This window comes from Hylaeus volcanicus, chromosome 7, assembly GCF_026283585.1.
Source record: "Hylaeus volcanicus isolate JK05 chromosome 7, UHH_iyHylVolc1.0_haploid, whole genome shotgun sequence".
Classification (NCBI taxonomy): domain Eukaryota; kingdom Metazoa; phylum Arthropoda; class Insecta; order Hymenoptera; family Colletidae; genus Hylaeus; species Hylaeus volcanicus.
The window spans coordinates 18056120-18070828 of NC_071982.1; the positions used below are offsets into that span (position 1 = coordinate 18056120).

Here is a 14709-nt window from a genome sequence, read left to right on the forward strand (position 1 = left end):
AACTTCTTTAAAAGCTAAACGTCCCGGTAATTTCGACGCGATACCGTACATGGTAGACGGAAGCGATCGCTGCCAGCAACTTCCTCCGACTGAAATTAAATTTCAATGCTCGAGATCCCCCGTCCGAGGGGCGGGCGGAGACGAGGGCATGGACGACAAACAGCTGGGGGAACCCGCCCTATTATTTTAGAGACAAACACCCGGTATTTGCGAAGCTCCGTCAATAGAACTGCCTCGCCATTTTATTGTTATCGTTAGGGGTGTTATCGCCGACGAGGAATTAAACGAACGAGATATTTTTGGCTATTGAACGATACCGGTGATTGTCGGAGAGAGTTGTTACACGTATTTTGAATTACATTTGACATTATCGAGACGGAAATATGTGCATAATATCTGAATTAAAGGGTGAGAAGAGAAAATTAATTACACTGCAAATGTAACGATAATTGATTTGCGTTAAGGAAATTAATATCCAGTGATATAGGAAATAGGAACTTTTAACTAAAATACGTGAAATATTATTGCATAGTCTAAAGAAGCTTTAAATCATTATTATTAGTGGTAACTAAATAAGGATAAATTACTTAGAACTAATGATAGTGATTTTAAGCTTCTTTAGACTATGAAATAAATTTCTGTCCAATCAGTGCCAGAGATGGTCATTTTCGAAGGGTCGTACGGCGCGCGTTTCCTTGCGTGTACATTTTCCTCGACGAGGTTTCGCGAGCGAAAAGACAGCAGACCGAGGAGAGATCATTAGGCGGTCGGACGGGAAGCAAAAAGAATTGACGATGCGAGGAGAGTTAGAGTCAGGCCAGGACTCGAGGTTACGTCGACGAGGAGGATGTAAACGCGCGTGCTCCGTTCGCGTAATACGAGCCTGGCGTGGTCGAGTAATACGTTGCGGCAGCAAATCACAAAATAAAGTAAAACTGCTACGGGGAAACGCATCACCCATAAAATAAGCGCTGGCTGGGCTCTGAGCTATTGCTCGTTCTGAATATGGCGACCCAGACCGCGGCAACCCCCGTCCGCCCTGCGACTCGAGCCTGCATTCTACCCGGGTCGCTCTCGCTGCGCTGGCAACCGTGTTTGTAAAACATTTCGAGGAAAGAAAAAAAGCACGCACTCGTAAACCCGTCCATTTGCCACGCGCGCTCGCCACCTTCCTCGCTCGACGCTCGTAAGGCTGAAAAACGTGCGTCGAGAGTAAAACGGAGACGGCCGAAATTCTTATCCACGCGAAAATCTCGAATGGCGAATGAGAGATAACAATCGGGAGGGATACTTGTTTGCGCGAAATAACGGATGAAGGCGTCCTTGGTCCTCCAATCGTGAGGTCTCTCGGAGGACTATCTACTTGGAATTTTCGTTCCGTTTAGTAGAAAAAACAATTACAATTTAACGATTTAGCTTGAGATTCTTCGGAAATAAAATGAAAAATTGAATTGAATCGGAAATCATGATGAAATCTGGGAAATTTATTAAGTAGCTTTTCATTCAGCAGCCAATAAATCGATTTTCGATTCTACGCCATTTTTTCTTTTATTTCGTCGTGCTTTCTTCGTCGATTAATTTTGAAAAATTTTATTGTAGCGAGGCTATAGGAATTGTATGAACGTATCACGCGCCACGTCAAACGAGCAAAAATATATCACGGATTTCGTTCGCCTATTAATCGAATAAAATTGTGCCAAAAAGCCCGAGAGATGATACAGAGACTCCTCGGTGGTGGCTACCGGACAGCCAGGGGCACGGTTTTCCGAAATTAGCTGAATCGACTGGCAGCTCGTGGCAGTTTGCTGCGTGTCGGATCCTTGTCTAAAATAATTCATCGACAGGAGAGCGGAGCTGTTTGCGGCTAGCGAAACAACGAAGGCAATTTGCACGGGCACGTTGCGATATAAGCTACAATTATACATATATTTGTGTACGAAACGATTACGAGGACATAATTTCAGTTCTGGCTCGCGCTGCAATGAAATTAGATTTTTAATTACGTTTCGCAGCGCGCCGCGCTGTAGCCCGACCGGCTTTAATAACGCTCACTTTCGCGCTCAGGCTGCGCCGAGCCTTCAATTATTCTTGAGCCTCCCTCCCCCCAGTGCCCCCTTTCCAGCCCTAGGAACAACCCCATCCGCACTTTATTATATTTTAACTCGTCGTTCCACGTTACATCGCCCCGGTCATCCTATTCATTTCGCTCTGGCACGCGTCGCGAGGCGACAATGTCGTATACGGTGGCCGTGGAATATAAATTGAAAAACACTTACTTTAAAATACACGGTTCCCCGGACGTTACTTCCGGGTGGATTCGTTTTATTTTTAACTGGCATTCGAATGTATTCGCAATTTTGTTCCGATAACGTTCACGAATATACCCTGTATCCTGTATTTATTTAAGTGTCAACTATACAGCTATAGCTATTACACTGACGCGTTCTTCTTACCACGTTGACTGTCGATTAATAATCCCTATCACTTGGATACCTCGGGATCGCTAAACCCGTACTGTAGCTACAATCAAATAGCTACAGCCCCCGAGGGTCACGAATTATCCATCCGTGTGCTAAAATAACTTTTCCCAAAAAGATGCCCCAAAAAATTATATGATAGTTTAGCGAATGAAGGCTGACCCTGTTTGGAAATCAATAGACGCGACAGACAAGCTCGAAGTTTGCCCTTAGCTACCTCTTTTTCTCGATTTTTTACCCAACCACCAGAACGTAAAAACTTGGACGACTTTCGTGACGCGACGTGGAAAAGCAGTTTCCAAGCAGTCCTGGCGGTCGTTGGGAAAAAACACTTCCAAGCAGTCGGCGTGGAAATTAAATCCGCGCTACTAAAAAAATCATTCGTCGAGGCGAGAACCGCGCCCGGTCCCCGAGAACATATTTACGACAGTTTTGTTTCCTTTTGCTCGAGGTATCAGACCGTTTTCGTTTGCCGCGAGCGAGCTCCATAACGTGTAAAACAAAGAGCGTTCCGCTCGTTAACGTATTAAGGAGGTATTAAGGAGGCCTCCTCATTTGGAGCCGGAAAAACGGTGTCCCGTGGGAATTTTTCACGAGAGGAATACGATCACCCGATACTTGCACGCTTTACCATAATATTATCGTCTGCTTTTATCATACTCTAACATTTTTGAATTTTGAATTAAAATTAAAATTACTCCTTATTATTCCTCGCGAATATTGTACTCCTCAAGATCAAATAACGATTCCATTGCATTAAAATCAAAACGATGTTTCACGGATCCCTAGGTCCGATTTGGCAACGACAAGATCTCGTTTCGCAACCGAGGGATCTAGATATTCCCCCTGGAGGGTCAACGCGACAGTCTAGATGCGACTTCCGGTGGCCATCGAGCAATGTCCCCGTCGGCCGGGCGACGAAAGGGGATTCGGCCACTCTGGCCAGACAGCGATTTCGACGCTCACGGCTGACCCGTTTCGCGTTCGTACTACTTACCGCACAGCAGTCCAGACCTGGTGGAAGTCTGCGCTGGTACAGTGGACACCGATGGTACGCTGGTCCGATCCATTCTGCCGGAAGGGCCGGAGAAACGGAAGAGCGGTCGAGCAGCAGCTTCGAGAAGGGCCACCGCTGAATTATGTCCGGGCCAATTCTGCCCGAACGCAACCATACTCCCGCTGGAGCACGCTCATGCGCGAATCGCAATGTATACGCTATGTTCAAGCCTTGCAAAAACAAGTATAACGTCAGTTCAATGTTTATTGTTGTTTTTATTTAAGTGCATCGATTAAAATATCCATCGTCCACGTTTAACATAAATTTTATAGAATTTATAAACTTAGAAGATTTATAGAATAGATATCCTGATGTCCGTACAGTTCTGTCGAGTCTCGTTCGACATAGGACCGCAAAGGGTTAATATTTAGATTTCGCATTACAAATGGTTCCAAAATGAATTCTTTAGTTACAGGGTTTCCCAGAGTTCCCCCCATGCATAGTTTGCAACCTAACAGTGATTCGAGGTACAGGGAATCGGTTGGGCTCGCTGGTTTTCACGCCTGGCGTACCTTCTGGTTGGCGGCGGTGTTTTAATTTTGGCTTTAATGCGAAGCGCGACTAATCGGAGAGCAACCGTGACACGCAGCGACCGGGCAGCCGTTCGATCGTCCAATTTGGTTAACGAGAATCCACTCACGGGGAGAAAAACGACTGCCAGTGTCCGCGTTGATTGCCAAGATTTATCGTCGAACACGACAAAAATTGTCCAGACTACAGTCCAAAACATTTTAGTCTGGAAATTTTCGGTCTACCTTTACAAATCTATTCAGAAGAGTAAGGTAGAAGACGAAATTAACACTAAACCTATCGACATTTATTTGTATCTATTTCTACCGTGTTCGATGAAATAACTGGTCTTAAAGACACTTTTTTTCAATTGTATATAATTTATGTATTATATATAAGAAAAACGGTCATTTGACCGGTCATGGTAGGATTAGTGTTAAATATTTCAAGTGGAGCCTACGTGGAAGGTGTTATAAAAGTCAATTCTTAACTGGCCGTTATAAAATACCAAGAGAATAAAATACTAACGGAGGCATCGAAAAGTCATTGAATAATGGGAAGGCCCAGGACTTCGGTGTCCCGCTGTGGCCAGAAGATAAATGACTCGACGAGCGCGGCGGTTTAAAATTTTACAGGCCGGCTACAGGCGAACAACACTCTGGCCAAGACTCATGAACATTTCAGAGCGAGTCGATAGGGCGGGAATGGGAATGTCCGCGGTCGTTTCGACCTGGGCTCAAAGTTTGCTTCTCCAGCGAGATCAAAGGGCCGTCTCAAGATCAACAACGCAGCCATCATCCTAGCGCAAACAACGGACGCGTTTCCGCGACGATTCTTCGCTCGAGAAAACCGTTTCCCCGATTCGCAACGATCGATATCACGATGCACGCATTTATAACGGCGTGCATTATCCATTAAGACGTGGAATAATTTGTCAATCAAGCATCGAGGCATCGTCGTAATACCGTGTAAACCGCGCACCGAGCGCCGTGTTCAGTCTCCCAAGGAATCCTACTGTGCTTCGAAGGGGAGCTGAAATATTCATCTATTCCTTCTCTTGTCCACTTTGTCTACCCCTTCGCGTTATTTATCGATTTCCTGATACGACGCGAATGCGTCACGCGATTCAAAGACGAAGAAAGGTTGCGAATCATCGTATCGTTTCTGGCGGTTCTCACCTCGTTGAAGTGCTTGCATATTACATACTTAACACATTCGCGAGTACCGAGATGAATTCACGTCACTTCAGTTTATTTTATATACTACATATTTACAACATTGATCTTACAAAACATATTTTGTAATTTTCCGGTCGCAAATGTGTTACGAGATAACATTCGCAAATTAACACGATAGTGTATTCCCTGTCTGTGTGGAGGATTTCATAAAACAAGAGACAGATCTTGTTAGCTATTTTTACTCGAGATCTTGAATATCAAATTAAACTTGATTGGCTCTCAGAGGTCCTAGAAAGTGTTTCAAAAATAACTAGACCGAATATATCGATTCTCGAGTGTTTCGCAGATTGATTGAGACGAGTCTCGCCAAAAAAAATTCAATGCCATCGAGGCGAGGGAAGTCGAGGTCGCGCTCAAAGGGCGAGGGAATCGAGAGCGTCGCGATTCGACGTGAAACTCGTCCAGTTGAATAATTGAACGGAGCTAGCTGTAATTCAACGCATTAAATACAACCCAGAGGCCGCGGCATGCACGACGCCCAGGCGACTTCCGCCTGGAAACGACGGAACGAGAAGACGTTTGTCCAAAGGCGGCACGGAACGAAATCGGGCACGATCCGCGTCCGTGGCTGCCGGGCTGCACGAATCGGTAGAACAAACGTGTTCGCGTATACATAATGCATACGCGGCCGATATTATTTTTCCGCCAGTAGTATATCACGCGAGGAAATTACAAGACCGCTTCAATAAGTAATAAATAACCTTTGGAACAAAGTGGCGGGTGTGGGTGCGCTATCCCAAGCGCCACGGACGGCCACCCCAGCCAGCCATTTTCTCCTCTCTTTCCACCCCCAGTCCTTGGGTGCCTCCACGTTGTTGCCCATTCTCTTTCCCTTTAGTATTGTTAGCCCGATGATACATTGGATTCCTCGACGTTCGCCAGTAGTCCCTTCGGATATACAGGCGCACCCCCTCGAGAGAGAACCTGCTCTCACGAGTGCCTACACCAGGATACGCTCTGCCCCGACCAACGTTCCTCTACACGCTCTTTCGCGTTCTCGAATTTCACCCCGCGCGAGAATTTTATTCTCTCACCTCCCCGTTGTCTCGGTTTTTTATATCGAAGCGTTGCATTTTTGCGAAAAGAAACCGTTCTAATTGGAAGGTTTCATTTTCTCTGCTTCGAGATCTTCAGACCTAAGTTTTATGACTGGATCATACGTCGCGCACAAGACGATATCTAAATTTCCTGTTTGTTTCTTAAATAAATTACCTCGGTGGAAGACTTAAAACCTGCGCGTTTTATTTAGCGAAATATTCATCGCGAAGATTTCCCGAAACTCTAGACATTCATATTGTTCCGCGGCGAGCAGACACGGGGAGGAAAGGCGCAGGGCGGTCTTCCTAGTTCCGCGATTTGAATCTCGTGAGCGTGATTTATCGTAAAAACTCGCTACATCGGCGGGAAACTTTCCTTTTCCTCGCCTTTGTTTTCCTCCGCGGTAAGCAACCTGATACGAGCCGCGGGAGAGTCTCGAAAACCGGAGGTGTTGCAGACAGCCAGTTCAATCTCGTCGCTCGCGATGTTCTCGCGATGGTGGCTAGGCCGCGACCGCGGCAGCCTACCGCGCGCAGTCTTCCGACTTTTTCCAACCACTTTTTTCTCTCTGGCCCTCCACCTCCCCAGCCACCCATGGCTGTGCGCGCCTCAGCTTTTTCCTCCACCCTTTCAAAACTTTTCTACTCGACATCCCCGAAACTTTCAAATCACTCCCCCGTTTCCCCAGGAGCTTTTTAAAAATTCATCCGCTCGCCGCCGTTGCGGAGAGAAATCGCGCGATGGATTCCAGACCCCGGCGACCTCTGACAGAGCCCACGGAACGCTTAATTTGTAATTGAAATGCTAAGGAATCGGCCAGGCTCCCAGACATCCTCGATGGGAGCGAAATGGACGAACCGAAAGCCAGGTCTTGCGAAACGAATTAATATATTTCTGGGGTAGGAGAAAAAGAAACGAGAAGAAGCTGGCGGGTTCGCGGTAATGAATTCCACAAGAAGCCAGACCGGTGAAAACTGGCGGCGATGACCTCCGTTCGAGTGCTATCGATTCGATTCATTATCAAGGTTTAATTGCGCCATAAGAGAGGGTAGCGCGAGAATTATTGCCGCTGTTATTAACCTCTCTTACTAGCCGTTTATAATTTCAATTGGGCCGCCGCGCCGCGCCAACCTCGCTGATATTAACGCCTCGCTGTTATTCCTCTTTACGAGCCCTCGTTGAAATTCATCGATACCGCGACGCTCGAAACGAGCACGACGCCGACCACCTTTTTCCCTTCGCCCGGAAATCCTCGGCTTCCACACTAGTATACCACTTAAATGTATTTCACCAAAGAAAACTTAAAACCTGCGTGTTTTAGTTAACCAAATATTCAGCATAAAGAAATATTACAAGCAATCCTCGATGAATCGTGTAAGAGAGAACTAGTTACTACGAGTAGCGTAGTTCCATTGCACCATACGCGGACGTCGAGCACAAAAGAAATCAATCGTTGATCATTCCAGCGATCGTGTCGCTTTCCAACAAATTGCTCTATCCTTTTCGAGTACTCTGTTCAATTTTTCCCACCTTTGTCGCGATCCCATTTTTCCCCGCTCTTTCGTCTCGTCCGCTCTAAACCGTTCCCAGTTCTCTTTAACTCCCACGATTAACAACACTCGTGTCTAGATGCTAGGACTGCGTGCCGCTGCGTGCAGCCTCGATTCGATCAAGGCGATTTCGAGCAATTTTTCCCCGGCTCTCGACTTTCATTTCCCGATCCGCGAAGCGATGGCACGGAAACTCGACGTTTCGCGTCGAAATTTATCGCGTTCGCCCGTTGAACGTTTCTCAATTTCGTCGACGCGGGTAGTTCTCCCGTTCCGTTGCGTAATATTTGACGTCGAATCCCCCCGGTAACGTTCTCGTTGGAATAAAGTGTAGCGCGATAATTGCACGAAAAAATACGACGTAAATCCCGCGCCCGACGGTTTATGTGCATAATCTATTTGCAATGTAAAGCGAGCAAGCAGTTTCGTTTGCCTGGGCAATGAAGCACGCGCGAAAACACTGCCACGGTGCTTCGTTGTCATCGATCCAGCCGACGATACGTTTTCCCCTGGAATTACACCTTCCATAAACTGGCCCTCCTTCGGATAAAGACTCGCCAGTGTGTATACAGCGATCTCGTAAAAAGTAGGGTGCTAAAGGACGGGATCTTTTGTTGCAGGATGCCAGAGAGGTTCCGATGACGCGATATCTGAATTTTTGTTTTCTTTAAATCTGATAGAGATACCTGGTTCAAATTGTCTACATGTATTCACGTATATTCTGCTAAATAACTGCTAAGAATTTTGTCAACCTCTGGCATCCAGAGTTTTATTCCGTGAGCCATGAAGCCGCGCCTAATCAGCCAAAGCCGGGGTTTCGTCTTAGGCACTTGTCCCCGTTACGAATCGTCCTGAAACCGTCGACGGAGCGAATTAATGCAGCGCCAGGCTCGTAAACCAACTCGAAACGACTGACCGACCGGCCAACCGAGCTGAATATGAAGCTCGTTCGTGTTTCATTCCAGAATTTCATTGTGGACTGGTGGTGTTCTACCAAAGCGTCCATGAATTCATCCTGATACATCCTGTGCCAATCCTGTCCCTACTGACCCAACTTTCGGTCGATGACCGGAGTCATCTTTCTTTACGACGGTATTAAAATAAAGATCAATTCCTAGTTGGAGTGTTCTAAAAATTCAGAACACAAAGTCGGATTGAATTTTACTGAAATATCAAAAACTGGAATAGAAGCTGTGTTTAATCATTTAATCGCGAAGTTTTTTCGATTGGCCAATTATTCGTTGGACTGTACAGAGTTCGGTGTATATCACACGAGTTATTCTCCTACTTATAGAAACATCTATATTCTATGTATAGATCAATTAACTCCATAAAGCGAAAAGTTGAGAAATGCGATCGAAATGGTCTCTGAAATAAATTATTTGTTATTCGATGGTCAACAAAATTTTCTCTTTTAATGATGTTAATCTTTATTATCCAGGAAGTTGTCATAAATATAAAAAGTGATGACTATACCAAATGCTTTGACACTTAAGATTTAAGATTTTTTTTAAAGTCGAGTTTCGATCGAAAATCGATATGTGCAGTGAATAGCTCAAATAATGAAGTATTAAATATTCAGTGCGATGCAATAAATATTCCTCGATAGAGAGACTAAGACTTTGCCAACACGCTTTCCGTCCACCTCACATCTCGCTTAGTTGTCAGGCGTCACGCAGTCGGCGCTAGTGTCTCGTCCCGCATAACTTCCAGAATTTCTCACCTCGGAGGACCGCGATACGTATGCACGTTCGCGCTCGAAGCGTAACGCGACACCTCGCGTGAACAATTTTTCATATGAATTACGGCCTTGATAGCACCGTGGCTGCGAGATCGTAAAATCCCCGTACACGTTGTATGCGCGCTGCGCACAGCGAAGGACCGTGCGATCGAATTAACGAGTTAATCCCTTCGATGGCGGCGCGCCGGTTGCCGCGGGTACAATCGTTTATTGAAAATTCCGGCTCGTTTTAATTTCCCTCTATCCGAATTGCTACGTTTTTACGCGGCGAAACTCGACCGCTAAAATACTGCCGGCATTGGTCGAATCTTTTCCGACGTAGTGTCATCGTTATTGAATTTAATCGCGTTTATTTCGCAATAACATGAACAAAAAAACACGTGTAGAGAAAAATCGTACCGGTATCGAATAATCTGTAAGATAGAAGATCGATGAAAGGCTACCGGGAGGATTTTATATTTGACCATTTCGAAAGTTTCTACAGTTTTTCAGCAGATGTCACGTCTGCGCAAGTCGGAATTTAAATACGCGTGAAAAGTTACAAGAGTTTATGCGCACTCTTTAAAACCAGTTCCCGAAGCACTAATTAGCGAAAAATGTTCGAGTTTGGGCGACTTTTACTCGACGGATTGCATGTAAAAAATAAAAGATAATCAAGTCCAGTTGCGGCATTAAACTCTCAGGTGCATTTATTTCGGAAACAAATTATGTTTTAGCCGTTTACACGTAAATTGAAAATCAGCAAGAATGAATAAATTTAATCGCTGGAATAGCGAGGAAGGCAGCAAAGAGGGATAAGAAAAATAAAAATCGAGGTATCCCCGTTTTAAATAAAATTTCCCTTTCGATTGACGGCGTTTCCGGGGCGGGATCGGTTTCCCATCTAATCCGGGATCTGTTTCGGCGCGTCGGCCCGATATCCCCGTGTATCGCGAGATCCGTAAAATCTGGGATACGTTAGGTTACAAACCGTGTGCGGAGAGGTACGCGACGGGCTGACAGTGGTAAAGCCCACGTTTAGTCGAAGCACGAGCCACGAGCACGCACCAGGGAGGATCGGTGAATGGCCGAAGAGTCAAGGCCCGGCTTAAACGGAGAATGGATCGCAGGCGTCTATATCGGCGATATCCCGCTGCAGGATTCCGGTGTCCTTTAGTTCCGGTTTAATGGCGCCTGCAGCGGCGTTTAATCGCGGATTAAACGCGATCGAGCGGGCGTTCCGACGCGATTAGAAAAAGTCAGGGAACCGTCTTCCGGCATTTTGCTTCCATTCCACCTCTTCTCTAATTTTAATCGAGGTGGAAGCACTATCGTTGAACAACTTCGACCCTCTACTGGGTGAATATGTTATTACCACGTTGAGCGTCACGTAATCCACATATGTGTGACAAGAATTTTCACCGAGCAAATAAATAAATAAATTTTCAAGGTGAAATGTTAATGAAAATAAATCTGTGCAGTACTGATAAATTTTAAAAGGGTTCTAAATATAAGTACTACTGCAAATGTTACTACAAAATAAAACAAAAATAAAGTATCTCTCCACTTCCCCTCGAAAAAAGGGAACTCAGTTATGGTTGCAAGACAAGCCACCCCCTCTCCCAACGGTTCATCCCACGCGATGCCAGCAATCTTGCATCAGTCAAAGGATCTCGCCCCTTTTGTCCGTGACGTTGAATAGATTTTTCGGGGGTGTCGAAAACAGTCGACCGGTTTTAAAAAGTATACCGTCGCCGAAGGATAAAAATTGCCAGCTGAAAGACCGACGCGGTAGGAAAGGATTCCTTTCTCTCGCGAATAATAATCTCGGCAGTGATCTCGTTCCCTTTTCTCGAGCTGCGACGCTCCGACTGCCGACTCTCGACTAGCGACAAAATTAATACGCCTCGTTCTTGAATGGCATCCAGCGCGGCTTCTTTGAGTCAGTTTCAATGGGACACGAATTCCGCAAAGACGTTACCAACCACAATGGTCGGGAGAAAACTGCGCCATCTGTTCCTTCGCTTTATTACGGGAGGCCCTACCGATGGTCAGTGCGGAAATGTTTATCCTTACCCTTGTAATACTGCCCTGGATATCGCTAAATGCGATCGTTTAGAATCAGAACGAAGCATTGCACGTATAATGCATATTTACGATTTTCTATATGACCCGTTCACTGCACAAATCGTTGAATTCCATTTTTTGAAAAATTTTAAATTAAAGTGTCGCGAGAAGCGAGATATTTTCGAAATTTTAATTACAGCACAGTTCAGCATCGACGTCCCCAGGCTTTTTTCAATTATCGCTAGAGTCTCAACGAGCGCGCGAGTAAAACAGATTCGCGCGTCAGAATAATCCGATGAAATTACGCGTGCGTCCCGTGATGGGGCGAGAATATAATCGATAAATAAGTATCGCGAGTGCGTTGAAAGTTCCGTCCCCCTCTCCCCGTGTTTAAGGCGAGACGAGATCGAGTAACTCGTTAGAGAAGCGGGCTAAAGATAAATCGCCTATTTTATATGCGAGCCTAGCCCCGGCGCCGTGAATGTACAGACGAAGTTTTGGTAATCGATAAACGCACTCGTAACTCTTCGTCCCCTCCCCCTAACTCTGCTTCTAACGTAATGTGGGAAATTTATTAAAACGTTCGCGAATTTTACGACCCTGTACAACACCGAACTCTTTTCGCGAAGCGTCCATCATCATTTTACGCGGATACAATGGCAATTTATTTTGACGTGTACCGAACGGCTAAATCTTTTACAGATTTCCCATAGATGATCTATGCCATTTTTCCGTCCTTTCCCTTCGCGGCGCTCCGACCCCCTGTATAGTCTCCGATTCAATTCCCCGTAGCGATTAATTGCGAGATTCCTCAAAGGAAACGAGCTCGTTAGGCTGAACCTCCCGTTGGGGCTAAATTTCATCCACGGTTATGGTTCATGAGTAATCAGACACTATTAGGTCTTATTTCGATGGAGACACCAAAGTCAATGTTACCTAGGATACATTCTATCTCGATAACGAGGATTTATTGGCCGTTGATTTATATTTTTACATATTGGGTTCTCTTTAAAAATATAATAAAGCGTTTTGCCTTGGGTATCAAGATTTAATACTAGATTATTATTTTGATAATAAAAATTTCAATCAAATTAAGGTTGGATCTCAAGCAAAAGGTTATAAACTTATCCCTTGAATAATTGCAATCAATTTGGAATACGGGACAAGTCGTAGTTGGCACTGAATAATGTATCAGCCTGAATCACTTGAGATTATTATATAGGGAATTTTAGTTGACCTTGTTATTAATTTACATCTAAATCCGTTCCGAACTTATTATCGGCAATCATTTCACTATTAGACTATCGCAAAGCAATCAATGTCTACCTTCAAAGAGAGCCCAATCGGGTATTGAATAAAAACGACAGAAAGACAAGTGGTAGGTACCACGAAATAGTCATACGGAGTCCAAATCGGGCACCCAAGGGGTCGTCGATTAAATATTGAATTAATAGGAGCCGCCAAGCGTCGCGGGACTGTTTAGACACGGTCGACCCAGTTCTCCGCTAAACTCTTCGCGAAATCCGTTTATCGATTTCACACGTTCGCGCGAAAATTCGATTTTCTCGAAACCGAGGCGAACCGAACGAAACCAGTAGTTGGCTCGGCGCTGTCTCGCCGTTTACCTTATTTCTCGACGAGGGCTTTCAGCTTTGAACCGCCCGTCTCCGTGAAATCATTTTCCATCCAACTTTCAAATATAAACGTATCTACTTCCCTTTGACGGGCCACGGAAGTCTCGGAAAAATCTGAGAGCGTAACCCCGATACAAACACAAACAGTGCTTACCCTTTGAAATCGTTGGCTCCTGCACAGTCCTCGCCTTTTTCGTACAACGAATCGACGTTACTCTGTTAATCGACCCTCCATATTGTTTGCTCCGGACCATGCGTTGGATCCTTTAGATAACCCGGAAGAGTTCCTGGGGATGGATGGCGAAATGTTGTCGAGTTGACTCTTTGCATGGAGGCTTCACTTGTAGTGTTTCGATTGAGAATTATTGCACTTTGATCAGAGTCACACAAATACACTTTCCGATTAGAAAAGTCCAAGGAAAAGTCACGGATAGTATTATAGTATTTCACTGGTGTCGATCGCGCAACCGTGATTAGAGTCTCTCGTTGTATTCGGTACTGCGATCGGTCCCGCATGTAAAGTGATAATATGAATTTAATATCACTGGGTATATGTACGTGTTAAGATCGATCGGTACACGGTTACACGCACGCCGTCCGAAACGGTACTGTCTCTCTCGGGCTCGATCAGTCGTTCCATCTCCCCACCCGTCCTCGAGTTGCCCTTGCTTCGAGCCTCGAGGACTTTTGAAAATATGTACGGGTCGCGTAGTTTTGTTTTCTTGCTAACTGCTCTCGTGACGTCATTCGATGTATCTCCCCATTCTGTGTTATGGATCATTTCCGAGAAATTTCCACTTCGCTGAATTCCAGTCACGCGCATCTTGCCTGAGCCCAGAGATTACAAAAACAGACAACAACGTTGGAATCCAACGGACTTGATTTGAAGTCGATGACTCATCCTTGGATGTGGATTCGAGTAAACATTCTGCGACGTATTTCAAATGAAACTACATTATAATTTAATGGATTAATATATTCATAATTGATATACGGTCAGTCCATAAGTATTTGTACGCTCCATGTCTATCGAAGAAACTTGTCTAAATTAAATAATAGATTAATGTTTCGAAATAAATGTTCCATAATAGATACGTACATGAACAATATATGTATAATGAAAAATTGATTTAGAAACATAAAACCTATCATTTAATTTAGTACTTACAGGACTGAGTGTATTCGTGATTCTACAGGTGGCTCAAAACTATTACAGGTGACTTAATCTATTTACATTCTATGCATCCAGTCATTTCCATCTAATTCAATATAAAAATACCGAAGCATGTCCATTATTTACCCTATGCGAACTTAATATACAACGTAATCGCACGTTCTGTCACGTGAAATTTTGCGTCTATACTGTCCACGCTAACCATAAATACGACGCTCATTGTCTCCTATGCTGAATAACGCGG

General features: G+C 44.9%; 1 protein-coding gene and 1 long non-coding RNA gene across 7 annotated transcripts in view; one reads left to right on the top strand and one right to left on the bottom strand.

Moving 5' to 3' along the window:
• Nucleotides 1-13885, bottom strand: part of LOC128879880 (uncharacterized) — a 73403-nt gene extending 59518 nt beyond the window's left edge. For both annotated transcript variants that reach the window (XR_008457713.1, XR_008457714.1), the window contains exon 1: nt 13446-13885. This is a non-coding gene — a long non-coding RNA (uncharacterized LOC128879880). The remainder of the gene's footprint in view (nt 1-13445) is intronic.
• LOC128879873 (nephrin-like) overlaps nt 1-14709 on the top strand; it is a 347536-nt gene that overhangs the window by 165922 nt on the left and 166905 nt on the right. The window lies entirely within an intron of this gene.